At 51.1% G+C, this 16,554-nt stretch overlaps 1 protein-coding gene across 1 annotated transcript in view; it reads left to right on the top strand.

The window, feature by feature from the left end:
• DSCAML1 (DS cell adhesion molecule like 1) overlaps positions 1-16,554 on the top strand; it is a 362,988-nt gene that overhangs the window by 239,009 nt on the left and 107,425 nt on the right. The window lies entirely within an intron of this gene.

The raw sequence follows: 16,554 nt of genomic DNA, 5'->3' as shown, positions 1-16,554 counted from the left end.
AAAGTAGATGGTGGGAAGAGGGCTGGCTTAGAGCCTGGAGTCCATTCCACGGTATCGAGCCTTTGCCACTGAGGCAGGGCTGGGGTGACAGCAGCGGCTGGGACCCACACCTGCCCTCAAGGGCTTACTCTCTAGGGCCTTGAGTGACTCAGTCCACACTTTGTCCCAGTAGAGGCAATGAAGCTGCAATGTGAGGCAGAAAGACCGATGGGAGGGTCTCCTCCAAGAAGGGGATCTGAGCTGACTCTGAGGGGTGGGTCAGGACAAACCCTGGGAAGGGGTGGGAGAGTGTCGTGAGCAGCAGCAAGGCTTGCGGGAGGACGACCGGCCTGGCTGGAGGTCAGGGGTGTGATGGTGGGCTTGGGCTGCCCTGTTAAGGATTTTGGTCTTTATCTAAGAAAACTAGGAAGCAGAGGAGATGTTTTCAGCACGATCAGATCTCGATTTCAAGGGAGTCTGTGTGGCTGTAGTGAGAGTGAATCAGATGAGACCACAAGTCTTACAGACACAAAGTAGGCCCTTGCTAAACGGCAGCCGAGTGGCCTTGGTAGCACATGCGGAGTTGGCGGAGGGAAGGTCGAGCAGGCAGCAGGGGTCCATGAGGACCAGACCCTGGGGTCAGAAAGCATCCCTACTCTTCCTGTCACCTCCTAGCTGCAGAGCCACCCAGGGTAAAAGAACAATCCCAAATGCTCAGTGGTTAACGGTGGTGGGCGGGTATAGGATGGTCCTTCAGTGCAGGAGCAGAAGGGTGGGACCACGCCTTAGAGGCGAGCAAAGGGCGGGCAGCTGTCATCCTGCTCCCCAAGGCCCAAGCACACCAGGGTCCCCTTCCCTGCCACCACGCGGCTATTGGGGTTCTGTTGCAATGAGGCAGCTTTCCCGAATTGTAATAACAGTGATTTCTATTACACCGTGAGCATCTGACACATGGAGCGAGAGCTACAAAGCCCCCCCAGTGGGAAACATAAAAGTGGGGGTGGGGGCTCTGGGGAGGGTTGGAGGCTGTCGCCCCCGGCTGGGCTCTGCCATGTGCAGCGGACGAGGGCCGGGAATAAAGAGGCTTATTTCAGAACCCTGTTATTATGGCATCTTGTTTTCATAGTTTGTTCAACAAACCTCTCTCCCTCTCCCTCTCCCCCGTCCTCGCTTCTCTTTTTTTCATCTTCCTCTCTCAGCAAATCCATTTAAATGCAATTCTATTCTTAAAGCGTCCCTCTCATGCATGTCTAATGAATGTCAGGGAAATGCTATTACAATGGGGCTGAGGAGGGCCCAATCTGCAGTGTGTGTACAAGTCATTTGAAAGGAAGCCTGGGAGCGCTCCAGTTTTATTACAGCATAATTAGAAATAAAATCTTGTTGCAATATGAGAATGAGAGATGTGTGCTAATCCTGGCTAGAGAAAGATAGAGCTGTATTTAGAGGAAAGGATTAGGGGAGAGAGAGAACTAGCCACCATGTCTCTGCACCCCCTCAACCGGAAGGTTTGTCTGCTGGTCCCCACGTTCTGCACCCCTAGGACTCCTGAGTGCTGCACAGAGGCAGGAAGGGGCTCTTCTAGATCTCAGCTGCCCCAAGTGGTCACTCACGGGAGCTGAGTAGGGTCCTTTCTGGTAACTCCACACCCTTCCCACTTACTTAAAAGACCAGTCTGTGGGCAGTTAGGAGTTGGTGGGAATGGCTGGCAGAGCCCTGGACTTGGAGACTGAGACCCAGATCAAGTTCTGAGTCCCCCACTTAGGAGAGCTGTGCATTCATTTATTCATTCAGTTGTTCAACACTTACTGATCACCTGTTATGTACCAGGCACTGCGTTGGGTGCATTCATTGACTCTTAATGATCACAGGAAACAGGTTCGGAGAGATTCAGTGGCTCACCCAGCATCATCCAGCTAGATGGGACAACCCAAGTCCAACCCAAGCCTTCTGACGGCAGAGCTGGGTTCTGTCTGCTCTGCCATGCTATCAACTTCCTGCGTCTTCCTGAGTGTTTCCAGCACCCATCTCTCCAGTAATGCCATCTCCTCTAGAGCCCAAAGGCAGAGATAAGGATGATGGGACCTGACTGATCCCCTTTACAGTGCAGAAAAGGGGGTCTTGGGGGTGGTGACATCTCAGCGTCATTAGGATAATGAATGAAACCAAGAATCAATCTGAAATTTGCAGGGCAGGTCGAACAGCGCAGGTAGGGGCAGGGTTTGGCTGTTACGTCACATCCACGTGGAAGACTGCTCTGGCTGGCCCAGGGAGTTTGAGTCAATACAGGCTCCTGTGCTCAGCACCACCTTAGACTTGCAATGGAGATAGGGTTAAAAGGGGAGGAGACCCCCACCCTTGCCCAACTGGAGGGAAACCGTAGAGTCACAAAGGAAGTGAGGCTTGGAAAGCACCTTCAAGATCCAGTGGTTCAATCCCCCCATTTATCATTCACAGAAACTGAGGCCCAGAGGGTTACTGAAACTTGTCAAAGGTCGCACAGCAAATTAGAAGCCAGATTTCTCATCTCAACCCAGTGCTCTCAACTCCACCATGCCTGCCTTTGCATAAGCGTTTCTAGAGAAGGGATTCCCATAGGTGACATCTCTCACCCATGGTACTGATTCCAGCCAACTCTCAAGCCTTCTTACAAGTCCATGGTTGGGTGGGGGTGTGGGGAGGCTGCCTTAATGCACTTAGTTCAAGATCAATCAAGTTCTAGAGCTAAGCCTGACCCAAGGGCTGGATTTAACTGAGGACAACGCAACCCCCGAGGGTCCAGGTAATGACCTTGCAGGAGAAACGGAGTCCGAGTCAACCCCATGAGGACAGAGTTTTATGGCATGGCTCCAGAACCCCATGTCTTCTTGCCACCTACAGAGGTGGCAGTGGAGGAGCAAGGGAATTAGCCCTCCCCCTGGGCTCTTGGGTACACATGATATACACTTTGCGTCACCCATCGGGAGCCTGGCCCGCAGAGCCCCAGCTCAGCCTGGCATTGTAGTTAGAAGATGAATATGATACCATGGTGTCTAGCCAAGTCCCCAGGGCCTCCCATGCCAATAAACAGGTAGATAAGCCCAGTCACTGTACATGAGACTCTTCAGTTCTGAAGCCCTCCTCTAGCCACTTCAGCACTGACGGTCAATGCCAAAGCTTCTGGCTCTGTGTGCCTTGTACGAGTTCGCATAGCTGAGGTCCCACCTCCCATCCATCCACTCTTCTCCTGACCCAGGCATGTCTACCCTGCCTGACTTCAGCTGCGTGAGGAAATAGCAATGGGCCAGGAGACAGGAGGCTGCTCTTGCCATCTGCACTCTGACCCAAACGTGCTGTGTGCTGCTGTGCCTCAGTTCCCTCCATGGGGAATGAGATCTGAGTCTTTGATTGAGGGTGCAGTTGAGGTCCAGCCTGTGTTAATGATCCATTCCCAGGGCCAGTTCCCTGCCCACGTCATCCCTGGATGATGCCTTCAGCTTCCTCCCTGCCTCCCCTCAGCTCCTGGCCTCTGATGCCCCCCAGGGTCTCAGGCTCGGTCTTTCCCATCACATTCTCTGAACCCAGCCTGTCCAGTACAGCCTGAAGCCTGGGGGCCTTCAGAACTGGCTCCCTTCTGCCCTTCTCCCCTCCCTATCTTCATGTCTTTGCAGAGCAGGACCTGGTTTTAGAATGCTGGTGCTAGAAGTGTCCTAGGGAAGAGCCTGTCCAGATGAGGAGTGTATTTGTCTGCTCTGGCTTCCATAACACAATACCACAGACTAGGTAGCCTAAACAAATTTATTTCTTACAGTTCTGGAGGCTGGACGTCTAAGATCCAGGTCACATCAGGTGTGGTTTCTGGTGAGGCTTCTCTCCCTGGCTTGCAGACGGCCGCCTCCTCGCCGGGTCCTCACGTGGCCTTTCTCCTGTGCGTGCACATCCCGGTGTCTCTCTCTCTCTTCTTACGAGGGCATGAGTCAGGGCCCCACCCTCGTGACTTCATCTCGCCTTAACCACCTCTTTAAAGGTTCTATCTCCAGATACAGTCACGTTAGGAGTTAAGACTTCAACATAAAATGTTGGGGGGACATGATTCGTCCAAAACAAGGAGAAGGTAAAACCTAGAGCCAGCCTGGCCTGAGCTGGGACTTGTATCCCAGATCCTGACTCGCATCCCGTGTGCTCTTCACTCCGCTACAAATTTCCCTCTGGGGTACTGGGGTGAGGGTTTATCATCCTAGGAGTTCAGAGTCCATGGAAAGGAGAGGAAGAAGGATGGGCCTGGCTTCCCTTGGTCTTTTCAAACCCAAGCTGGCAGGAACTCCCAGGATGCTCACCATCAGCAGGTGGAAGCTGCCCTACAGTCTACCTCGACTTGCTCCCTGCAGGCTGCCCTGGTGCCAGGGTCCCCAGACAGGAGCTAATTCCTTCCAGCCAGGAAGTATCGATCACCCCCAGCTGCCCTGCCCCACAGCACTAATAGCTTGGGAGGAAAGGACAGCGCTGATTGCAGGGCAGGTTATCTCATTAGTCCTATGAACTATCTGCAAGCTCCACACTGCTGGCTGACGACAGTGTTTTGATAAATCTGTATTGCATGGAGCAGCAACTGGTAACCTGTATTGATTGCGATTTCTCTTTTGGAATTAGGAGGCCCCTGGGGGCCAATTGAGGTACTTGGAGGCCCTGGCATCCTGAAGCTGCCCCAGGAAACAGATTTTAGCTGTGACAGACTAAGTAGCTTTTTTCTTCCAAGAGAGACAACGACTTTTTCTGGCGCTAGCCAAAGCCTGGTCTCACTGCAAGGCCTCAGCCCATTCCTTCCCTCCTCCCTCTTACTCAGTATCTCCCATTGCCTACCGGAACATTTCTCGCAGAGGAGAGTGGGTGGGCAGAGCAGGAAACTCCTTCCTCAGCTTCTGGGTTTCCTGCGCTTCAGGAAGGCATCTGGCTCCAGTAGTGGAAAAGCAGCTCCCACCCCACGTGAATACCTATGCTCTGTATATGCATCATAGACATTCCTCCTTGGGCTGTTACATATTTAGCATTACAATCTTTTTTAAAAAAAAAAAAATCTGTCCTATAAGCCTACAGTGCATATACATCACAACATCCTTTCATAAATACTGTTCACAGAACTCCACTAGAAGAGAAAACTGGGGTTTAGAATCCCCAATTTGGAGGTGCCCAAATATGCCCAGAAAGGTTAAGGAGTGTTCCTGAAGCCACACAGCTGGCAGGTGGCAGGTCTCAAACCTCCAAATACAGAGCTCTGTATAGCACCCATTGAGATCTATGCCTCCCTAAGCTGCCAGCCCCTTCCTTGTCCCCGTGATGCCCCATCAGCCTGTGCAAGTGTACCCAACAGGTATATATGCCAGCACAGGTACACACGCCAGCACGGGTACACACACCAGCACGGGTACACACACCAGCACAGGTACACATGCCAGCACAGGTACACACATCAGCACAGGTACACACGCCAGTGCAGGTACACACACCAGCACAGGTACACACATCAGCACAGGTACACACATCAGCGCAGGTACGCACGCCAGCGCGGGTACACACACCAGCGCAGGTACACACATCAGCACAGGTACACATGCCAGCGCAGGTACACACGCCAGCGCAGGTACACACATCAGCACAGGTACACACGCCAGCGCAGGTACACACATCAGCACAGGTACACACGCCAGCGCAGGTACACACATCAGCACAGGTACACACGCCAGCGCAGGTACACACATCAGCACAGGTACACACGCCAGCACAGGTACACACGCCAGCACAGGTACACACGCTGGTGCAGGTACACAACATGTCAGCGCATGCACCGTGCCCCCTTGCAGGCACATTCAGCCACCTGCCCAAGATCACACTCACCACTAACACATGGCACCTGGTCATGGCAGGGTTTCTTGGCTCCCTAAGCCTCAGCTTCTGAGTCCCCCTAACTTCTTCCTTCACTCAGCACTACCTGTTAGATCACTCATCCACCCTTTCATTCAGTAACAGTAATGTCTTCCAAAACTGGTCTCATCTTGCCATTTGCCCACCCACCTACTCTGGCCCTGGCTAGTGAGAGGGAAGCCTCCACCAGAAGAAGCAAGAGGCCAGGGGACCGACCTATGCCCAGAAAGGAGAGAGAAGTCCACCTCATGGGGAAGCGTTAGCCAAAGCACACCCAGCAGGCAGCACACACTTTCCTGGCAGCAGGGTTGGGAAAACAGCTCCAAATTTGTGTTCAGGAACCCCAGCTGTGAGCCCAGGCTCTTCTACTCACTAGATGTGTGTCCTGAACAAGTCTCTTAGCCCCAGCCATAATTTTCTCATCTGTAAAGCAAGAGAGGGATGGCTTTCCTGGGTGTGTGCCAATGCTCAAGAGAGGGAAGATGTGCCCAGCACAGTGCCTGGTACTTGGTAGGCATTTCAGTACATGGATGCTCACTGATTCGTGCACCTCAGGGTGTTTTTCTTGCAGAGTTTATGACACAATTTAAGATATTTCATCTCCTAAATCAAACCCAAGGTACAGTGCTTGGAGAGGGGTACTTAAAAGAGCTGGGGAGGCGAAGTTTACAGCTGCTGGTCCCTGGACACAGGGCTTCTTCCACAAGGGCTCTAGCTGTGGAAACCTTTTACATCCAAGAGATTGAGCTCGCCTTAAGGCAGGCAGAGATGCAGCCACCCAACGCAGCTTGACTCCAGGGCTTCTCTTTCCTCAGAAAACAGCACTACCTCGCCTTCACTTTTCTTTCTTTCTTTCTTTGTTTTTTATTTTTTGTTTTTTGTTTGAGAGGGAGTCTAATTCTGTCCCCCAGCTAAAGTGCTATGGTTTGATCTCGGCTCACTACAACCTCCACCTCCCAGCTCCAAGTGATTCTCCTGCCTCAGCCTCCTAAGTAGCCAAGATTACAGGCACCTGCTACCATGCCCCACTAAATTTTGTATTTTAGTAGAGACAGGGTTTCACCATGTTCCCCCGGCTGGTTTCGAACTCCTGACCTCAAGTGATCCACCCTACTTGACCTCCCAAAGTGCTGGGATTACAGGAATGAGCCACAGCGCCCAGCCTCATTACGTCTTCTACATCACATACCTCTGCCCTGAATGTTGGGTCCTGGACTTGAACACGGTTCCATCCTGAAACCAGCAGTCCTGTGTCACTAGTAGTCTCTCTTCCAAGTGGGGGTACCATTTCCGATCTACTCACCTAACTAAGAGGTACATACGTCTTTAGTCAGGGAGGGACACAGAAGCTGGGATGCCACTGAGGAAGTGTCTGCTTTCCACCTTCCCCCAGGCCCTGCCGTGGGAAGTATGAGGTCCCACTGCCCACATGGGCTCAGCTGGGAGGCCCTGCAGGGACCTCACTAAGAAGAGCCCATCATGGCTTAGAATCCAGATAACCTGGGCTGTGGTCTTGTCTGTGCTTTACTCTTTTCTTAGCTCCAAACCATCCGTCTTGCTTTATGTCCCAAGCTGGGGAAACAGAGAAAGGATCAAACTGACCCAAAGGGAAAATAGTGGCCCAAACTATTGCAATGTAGCAGCAGTGACTGGAGGGAGAGAGACCACCCCCAGGGCACAGGGCAGCTTGGGGACAGCGTCCAGGTTGGAGGTTCAGCTGTCTCACCTCATGTGGAGATGTTTCCTCCACTGCCAGGATTCATTCATTTAACACGTGTTTGTCCACTGAGCATCTGGTGTGTGCAAGATGTGTTCTGGAGCCGGCATACAGGGTGAACCAAAATCACTTCTTGCTCTCAAACAGAAACACCATGTGCTCCGAGGACAAATACGACAGAGTAAGGAGTTGGGCAGGCATGAGGGACACAGTCTAATTTCTATAGAGTGGTCAGACAAGACTTCTCAAAGGAGCTGTCTGCTAAGCAGAGACCTGAATGAGGCCAGAAGTAAGTCAAAGAAAGAGGATTTCAGGCCTAGAAGTAATCGTGACAGCAAAGGTGTTGGGGTGGAGTGCGCACATGCACATGCAGACACAGGCATTTTTAAATCCCCGCAGTAGATGATCCCCAAGGGTCATTGCGGCTCTGACATTCTTTAAGCTGTGAACTTCTAAAGCACTGGTAGAGAAAGGATCTTAAGGATGGTCCAGTTAATTTATTCTACTCAAGACTGAAATCCCCTATGCAATATCTCAGCCAAGGGTTTCTTCAGCATCACTTTAAATACCCTCGGTGACAGAAGACTCACTACCTAACAAAGACACTCATTCCAACTTTTTATAGCCTTGACTTAAACTGTTTTCAAAGTTAATTGTGGTGAAATATACATAACATAAAATTTATCGTCTTAATCATTTTTAAGGGTTAAGTTCAGTCACGTTTAAGGTCAGTTTCCTTCTGCAAAACTGAAGCTCCATTCCCATTAAACCAGCAGTCCCCACCCGGTTTCATGGAAGACAATTTTTCCACAGGACGGGGGTTGGGGGGTGTTCCATTTTAGATCGTCAGGTATTAGATTCCCATAAGGAGTACACGACCTAGATCCCTTGCATGCGCAGTTCACAGTCGGGTCCGCACTCCTGTGAGAATCTAATGCTGCTGCTAATCTAGCAGAAGGTGGGGCTCAGGTGGTCAGGCTCGCTCACCTGCCGCTCACCTCCTGCTCTGGGGCCCAGATACTAACAGGCCACAGACAGGTACCAGTCCACAGCCCCAGGGTTGGGAACGCCTACATTAAAGAACTCCCCTTTTCCCTTCCTTTAGCCCCTAGCGACCACCTTTCTACTTTCTGTCTCTATGAGCTTGACAACTCCAGTAATTTCTGTAAGTAAAGTAGAATCATGCCGTATTTGCCTTTCTGCAGTTGGCTTATTTCACTTAGGATAATATTCTCAAGAGCCATCCATGTTGAAGCATGTGCCCAAATTTCTGTTCTTTTCAAGGCTGAATAATATTCCATTGTATGTATATGTCACATTTTGTGTGTCCCTTTGTCTGTTGATGGACACTTTGGTCGATTCCACTTTTCTGGCTATTGTGAATGACACTGCTAGGAACATGGATTTACAAATATCTCTCACCCTGCTTTCAATTCTTTGGCATATATACCCACAAGTGGAATCCCTGGATCCTATAGTAATTCTGTTTTTTATTTTGGGGGGGAACCATCATACTATTCAATCTTGACTTTTAAATGCTCATTTTTGTGAGCATCTGGTGAACCTTGCCACTGTTAATTAGATCTTTATTCTTTATTCTCTTTTTTTTTTTTTTTTTTTTTTTTTTTTTTTGAGATGGAGTCTCACTCTGTTGCCCAGGCTGGAGTATAGTGGTGCAATCTCGGCTCACTGCAACCTCTGCCTCCTGGGTTCAAGCAATTCTCCTGCCTCAGCCTCCTGAGTAGCTAGGATTACAGGTGCCCACCACTACACCCAGCTAATTTTTGCATTTTTCGTAGAAACGAGGTTTCACCACATTGGCCATGCTGGTCTCAAACTCCTGACTGCTGGTGATCCATCCACCTCAGCCTCTCAAAGTTCTGGGATTACAGGGGTGAGCCACCATGCCTGGCCTAGACCTTTAGTCTTAAAGGTCTAATTGGATGTAGTAGAAATAGTGATTAGCAGTGACAAGAGGTTTGCCAGGTACAGAAACATGCAGAAATGGGAGTGGGTTTAATCTGGGAAGGCTTCCTGAAGAAGATAAATTTCCAGCTGGGATCAGACTTTTCTGAGTTGCAGTTTCCTTGTGAATAAAATGGGCACAAAACTACCGTGGAGTTTTGGCAAGTTTCATTCACGCATTCACTCCGGAAACATGTATTGAGTGCCTGTTTCATGACCAGATTGAAATGGGAATGCAATGGAGGATTTTGAGCAGACGAGCCGCATGATCTGGCTTGGGTTGAAAGCATTGCTCTGGCTGCATGCTGGGGGCAGGGGTGGGCGCACGGTGGCCAGTCAGGAGGCTGCCGGCCCCTGCCTCATTCAGTCCTTTCCCTTCCTTTGCTCTAGAGCAGGGGTCCCCAAACTACGGCGCGGGCCGCATGCGGCCCCCTGAGGCTGTTTATCCGGCCCCCCGCCGCACTTCAGGAAGGGGCACCTCTTTCATTGGTGGTCAGTGAGAGGAGCACAGCATGTGGCGGCCCTCCAACAGTCTGAGGGACAGTGAACTGGCCCCCTGTGTAAAAAGTTTGGGGATGCCTGCTCTAGAGGCTGCAGTGGGATCTGTCCAGTTCATATGCTCCCCTAAACCCTCAGCTTTCCCCTGCTCCCCAGTCTGTCACCCTCTCCCACCACACTCACCCCCACCCCTCCCTGAGAGCAGAGCAGCCAAGGCCCCACCTTTGCGGAGGGTGGCTTCTCTCTGTCCATCCCACTAGGGCTGCCAGAAGCCCAGAGGTTTCTATCAATTATCTCTCCGTGGCTCCTGCAGCTCTGGGGAGTCTCCAAAGCTCAGCTCTCTGACCTTTTAGAAAAAGACAGAAAAGATGCTGTCAGCTCACTTAGCACCTGTGTGCAGGGCCTCAGAATTGCCAAGGAGGGGCTTCTTCATCTCCAAGCTCTCTACTCTCCAACCCAGCTCCCGAGGAGGAAGGAGGGAGTCTACCTGAAGGAGGCCTGACCTCAGGAGGAGCTGAGGACAGGGGCAGCCCCACCCTCAGCTACTCCAGCCCTTCATCTTCCTGAGATGACATTGAACCAGCCACCCATGTACCAGGGACTTTTATATGCAGTATTTAACTTAATTCTCCCAACAACCCTGTGACATCAGTTCTATTTCTTTTCTCCATTTTCCTGAAGAAACAGGACTTGCAGTGGTATAGTGAGATCATGGAAACATCAAATTGTCAATGCATGTGAAGGGTCTTTGCAAGTTGATCGCATCCAGGGGTTCTCTGCCCTGCACATTAGACACTCCCTACCAACTCATTAAAGATATCCATTCCCAGACTACCACCCCTCGGAGATTCAGAGTTTCATTTGAAAAGCTCCTTAGGTGATTCTAATGTACAAACATGGTTGAAAATGCTCACCGAATCCAACTTCCCCTCTTTTTATGGATGGGAAACTGAGGATCTGAGAGAAGACTGGACCTCCCTAAAGGCACCCTGGGTGAGCTGCCTAGAGCTGCCATGACAGATCACTGCAAACTGGGTGGCTTTAAACAACAGAGACTGACTGTCTCAATTCTGGAGACTGGAAGTCCAAGACAGAGGTGCCGGCAGGGCCAGTGTCTCTCTACAGTGTCTCTCTACAGGGAGGGTCCTTCCTGGCCTCTCCTAGCTTCTGGTGGCTGCTGGCAATCCCTGCGTCCTCCTGCCTCTGCTTCCACCTCTGCATGGCACTCTCCATGGGTGCGTGTCTGTGTCCAGATCACCCTCTTCTTAAAAGAACACTACTCATATTTGAACTCAGGGCTCAATCTAACCGAGGAGGGACCCCATCTTAAACTTGATTACATTTGCAAAGACCGTATTTCCAGTCAGGTCACATTCACAGATCCTAGGGGGCATTAATTCGGTGGGGGGGACACCGTTTAAACCAGTATACACCCCAACATGAGTGACAGAGCCTGGACTCCAACCTGGCCTCCGACATCCCCGCCCTGGGCTTGCCCCCCGTCCCCTGGCCGCCCGACCCCTCTTTGTATACCTCCTCTCGCTAGTAGCTTCCACGAGACCTTCCACAGCCTTCCCCAGTGCCCCAGCACTGACGGCCACGCTTTCCATGATGGAAGGACATTGTCTTCTAACTGTGGAATTTCAGAAGGGAGAGACCAAGTTCAGTATTTCTCCATGGTGCCCAGACCAGGACCTGGGACCTGGAGACACTCCAGAGAGACGCGACGGACAGCCAAACTGAGCTAGGTGGGTGAGTGCTCCTCCGGGAGGCGGTGAGGACCTCACTGACAGAAGCGACCAGGCAGAGGCTGGCTGACCATATGTCCCTATGAGTGGTGCCGTCATTCCAGGAGACTCAGTCCAGCATAGAGCTTGGAAGAGCATAGGAAGTAGACCAATGATCCAGGCTCTACCACCTTCTAGCTGTGACCTTGGATGGATTACATAACTTCTCTCTGCTTCAGTTGATAATAGTAATAGTTTCCATTTCAAAAGGTTGTGGGGATTAAATGAGATAATGTACATAAAGCCACTGGCCTAACTTGTAATTGCCACCCAATAAATATTTAGCTTTAAAAAAAATAGAGTCCTGCTCCAGATCACAGAGCAAAGGGAATGTCAAAATAGGTCAGGGTCTTTGTGGTGATAAGAAAAAGAAGAAAAGCAGAAACCAACCACTCCCCTACACATGAGCATATAGACAGATGACACCACAGCCTTTGAAATATGTCGATCAAGCAATGTCAAGGGCACCATCAGCATTTAAGCATAGCTCTGTGTCTTGGTCTTAGAGCCTGAAAGAATGGCACCCTCCAGCCTAAACCCACAGGGACACTGTCAGCATTTGGGGTGGAACAGTTCTTTGTTACTCAAGCTCCCTTGGCCCCTAACCACTAAATGCCCTTAGCAAGCCCAAATTATGGTGTCAACCCAAAATGGTCCCACCTCCCCCACTTCCAAGTGGCTTCAGGAATTGTGCTGGACCCGGAGGTACTGGCTGCCATTTTCTCCTTCTCCAGTGGGACCCAGCCTGCCTCAAAGCCGGGAAGCCAAGGATGTGGGCCAGCTACTCCACTCCCTTCCCAGGGGTGGCTGGTCACATCTGGGCACAGAGCATGGGCTGCCATCTCGGGAGGCCAGCCATGTTGTCCAGCCCCAGCCTGTCTGCAACCCCCAACAGCGGGCTGAGTCTCCCTCCGCTCTCCACACCGAACGAGGCTCACTCCACAGGCCTCTTGCTCCTTCCTTCCCCAGCAGGGCCCACCATCCGCTGCTCATCTAACATACAGAACTGCTGTTGCACAAGGCCCCCCCGAGGGGACCAACATCACACCCCTGATTTCTCCTTCCCCTCTCGAGCTGTGCATCCCCCTGGCTGCAGCCTGCCTTTGTTTCAAGAGGAGCAAAACACTGTGTCTGAAAATGTTACTGCAATTAAATATGCACAAGAAGGAGGGGGAGAGGGGAAAATGAGGACAATGAAGGATGTGAAACATCAGATGCAGCAGCTGCTTGTTGCTATAGAAACCCCAGCTCCCCACCACCATCAAGGCAGCATCAGCCCCCCACCCTCCACCCCCCACCCCTGCTTTAAAATCCTCGTAGGGCCAAGTGCTCTGTTTGTCTTGAAGTGGTGGGAGATACAAGATCACAGGGTCCTAGCTGTCCAGGGCTGGAGCACCTGTCATCTGTGAACGATGATTTCTGTGTCTTTCCTGTTTTTCCTCACCCCACCACCACCACCACCAGCACCGCCACCACCACCTCCCGACACTGGTACTTCTGATTGGCAGCAACACCCTCCAGTAGTTCTCATTCCAGTCCCAGTTACATAATAAATTACAGGAGAGCTTCCGCATTTGACTTTGGGATGTCACAACATGGAGACAAAATGGCACATGCAGAGTCCATTGGGGAGTCGGCTTTCTCTGCGCTTACCCGCTTCCTCTCTGACAGCCACCGGCAGAGCTTGACGCCCTCCACCTTCCTTCTCATCCTCAGCCACTGCCCTGAGCGGGGGTCTGCCTAGTCGAGGGGTCTGCGCGTCTGTGGTCTGTGTGCTGGAGCGGGGCAGAGCAGGGTGTCCACAAACTCCAGGTTCCAGAAGATGGGCAGGCTGCCAGATGGCCGAGTGCTCATCTGGCAGGATCCCCAACAAGACGTAGCTCAACAAGGATCAGTGGGAAGTCCCAGGCTCTGGCCCATATAACCACTGACCAAGGACAGAGAGAGGAAAAGTGGCGTAGCCGAGGCGGACAGAGACAGGGCCAGGGTCTTTAGTTGACGGCAAGGAGAGTAGTATAATGGGAGTGCCTCCCTCCTCCCACCCCATCTCCGTGACAAGGGGATGCAGCCTGGCGCTGGGCATTGGTAGTCTTGTTCTGCTCTACCCTGATGGGCTAAGTCTGATCTTAGGAGCCCACAAAGTAGGGCACAGTGTCTGGCATGTGGCAGGTCCAGTCCTACACAGAGATGTGTGAGAGGGAGGAAGGGAGGAAAGAGGGGTAATTGGAATTGTAGATAAACCAAAGTTCACTCAGAAGCGAGACCAGACTGATGAAGTTATTTGAAACTATATTAAACAAATAATTATTAAAACATAAAATCCCCATTATCCCAGCACTTTGGAGAGCCGAGGCAGAAGGATCCCTTGCATCCAGGAGTTTGAGACCAACCTGGGCAACATAGTGAGACCTCATCTCTACAAAAAAAAAATTTTTATTAGCCAGGCATGGTGTGCCTGCCTGGGGTCCCAGTTACTAGGGAGGCTGAGGTGGGAGGATCGCTTGAGCCCAGGATGTCAAGCTGCGACGAGCTGTGATCACACCACTGCACTCAGGCTGGGTAACAGAGTAGTACCCTGTCTCAAAAATAAATAAAATGAAAATAAAATCCTAAGCCTGTTAAGCCTAAAGAAAATTCAAAGGGCATCACAGCTGCCTTCCAGCATGCGAGGGAGTATATCAGGAACATGGGTTTCGGCTAGTTCTGCGGGGTACCAGTGAGTCAAAGCAGGACCCAGGGAGGGAGTGCCAAGGAGATCAGTGGTCACCAAGGAAGACTGCTCCAAAAATCATCTTTGCAATGGGCTGCAAAGGGAGGGAGGGAGCTCCCCAGCCCCAGAGATATTCAGATGAAGGCTGGAGAATGTTGGTGAACGATAGCGTCACACACTCAGCTTTTCAGCCCTGCAGTTCTACAGCCTCCAGTGTCAGAGGTGTCCTTCGGTGAGGTCTCCACCCCTGGGTGCTGAGAATCTTGGACTTGTGCTTGGGATGGTGGAGGGGGTGGGTGGAATACCACAGAATATTCTTCACAGGAGCAGAGCTCTCGTCTTGGCAGAGGGAGGTCAGCCCCCAGGTACAAGGAAGCAGACCTCTAAATCATAGGGTTAGAAGGGCATGGGGCTGCCCAAAATGTTTCCATCTGCCGGCCTGACACGTGGTGCTATCAGATCGTTCCCATGGGCTCAGCATGACCCTCTCCCCTGCGGCTCTGAAATCACTATCACTGTCCTGATCCCAAGGCCCTTTCTCAATGGAAATGGCAGCCCGGACCCTCCAGGTCTGCCTGGGAAACCCCCAAAGCAGAGGCAGAGGACCCCAGAGTTTGCTTCTCCATCTCAGTCTGGCCTCAGTGGGAAGACACAGCCACGAGCTTAGGCAGTCCAGTGCAAACCCTTCCCCAACCCTCAAGTCCAGTTTTCTCCTTTAAATCAGCCTTTATCGGCTCAAGGTCAAGGTGAGCCTCAGGACCTTAGACAAGGAAATTCCCTTGCCCTCTGGGATGGGAGGGGGTCTTGTGTCACAGTCTGCAAAGTGGGCACACTGCCGCCTGTGCCTCCTGCTCCCCTGCCAGGTCCCGACAATCGGGGAGGAGATGGTTATAGCAGTGGCAGGAGGCAGAGAGCATAGTGCCTGTCCCCTTCTCTGCCTTGCACACAATGGGTGTTCGAGAACTGTTTGAATGATTATTGTGTATCTTGTGTCTCTGCCCCTCCTTGTCCCCATGCTGGTATAGCTTTGCTTCAATAATTGTTGAGTGATTAAATGATTTAAATTGAGAGAAGAGGATTGAGGCTTATGTTTAGCTCCATGCAGAGGAAGGACTGGGAGTCAGAAGTTCCAGCCCACTTCCTGGCGTGTTACCTGGGCCAGTCACTTTACTACAAGCCTCAGTTGCCTTCTTTGCAAAATGAAGTTAGCTCCTCAAACAGTGGTAAAAGCCAAAGAGCAAGGAATATGAATGAGCTTTGCAAACTCTTTCAAAGAGGTAGGAAAGATGAGAACTAATATTCACTTAGTGACTGCTTATTCTGCACCAGCCACAAAGAATAACTTCTTTTTGTTTTTACTTTTTTTAGAGACAAGAGTCTCACTCTGTCACCCACGCTGAAATACGGTGGCGTGATCACGGCTCACTGAAGCCTTGACCTTTTGGGCTCAAGCAATCCTGCCTTGGCCTCCTGAGTATCTGGGACTACAGGCGTGTGCTACCAATGCCAGCTACTTGTTTAATTTTTTTTTGTAGAGACAGTGTCTCACTATATTGCCCAGGCTAGTCTTAAACTCCTGGACTCAAGTGGTCCTCCTGCCTCAGCCTCCCAAAGCATTGGGATTACAGATGCGATCCACTGCACCTGGCCCCATTTTATAAATCTGTATATACACACTGTTATTTGTACTGGCTTCCCTGGAAGCCCAGAGACTTGCCAGAGCTATTTAGTCAGCTGTTATACAGATAAGGCTCAGAGTGGTTAAGTAACTTTCCCAAGGTCACACAGCTCATAAGTAGAAAAGCTGGATCAGGACACCGATCTCAGTCTGACTCTAAAGCCCAACTTCTTTCTGTTAAACTCTGGAGCATCTGTACTGAAAGGAACAATTACTGTAATTTCTGTTTGTCATCTTGTTTGTGTGTGAAAATCCTTATTTATCAGAGACGCTACCCTGCCTCTGAGGCTGCACCAGACAGTAGAGTAATGAACTATGTCCT

This window comes from Saimiri boliviensis, chromosome 6 (assembly GCF_048565385.1).
Source record: "Saimiri boliviensis isolate mSaiBol1 chromosome 6, mSaiBol1.pri, whole genome shotgun sequence".
Classification (NCBI taxonomy): domain Eukaryota; kingdom Metazoa; phylum Chordata; class Mammalia; order Primates; family Cebidae; genus Saimiri; species Saimiri boliviensis.
Note: the sequence above shows the minus strand (reverse complement) of the source record. Positions and strands in the feature narration are given on the sequence as shown.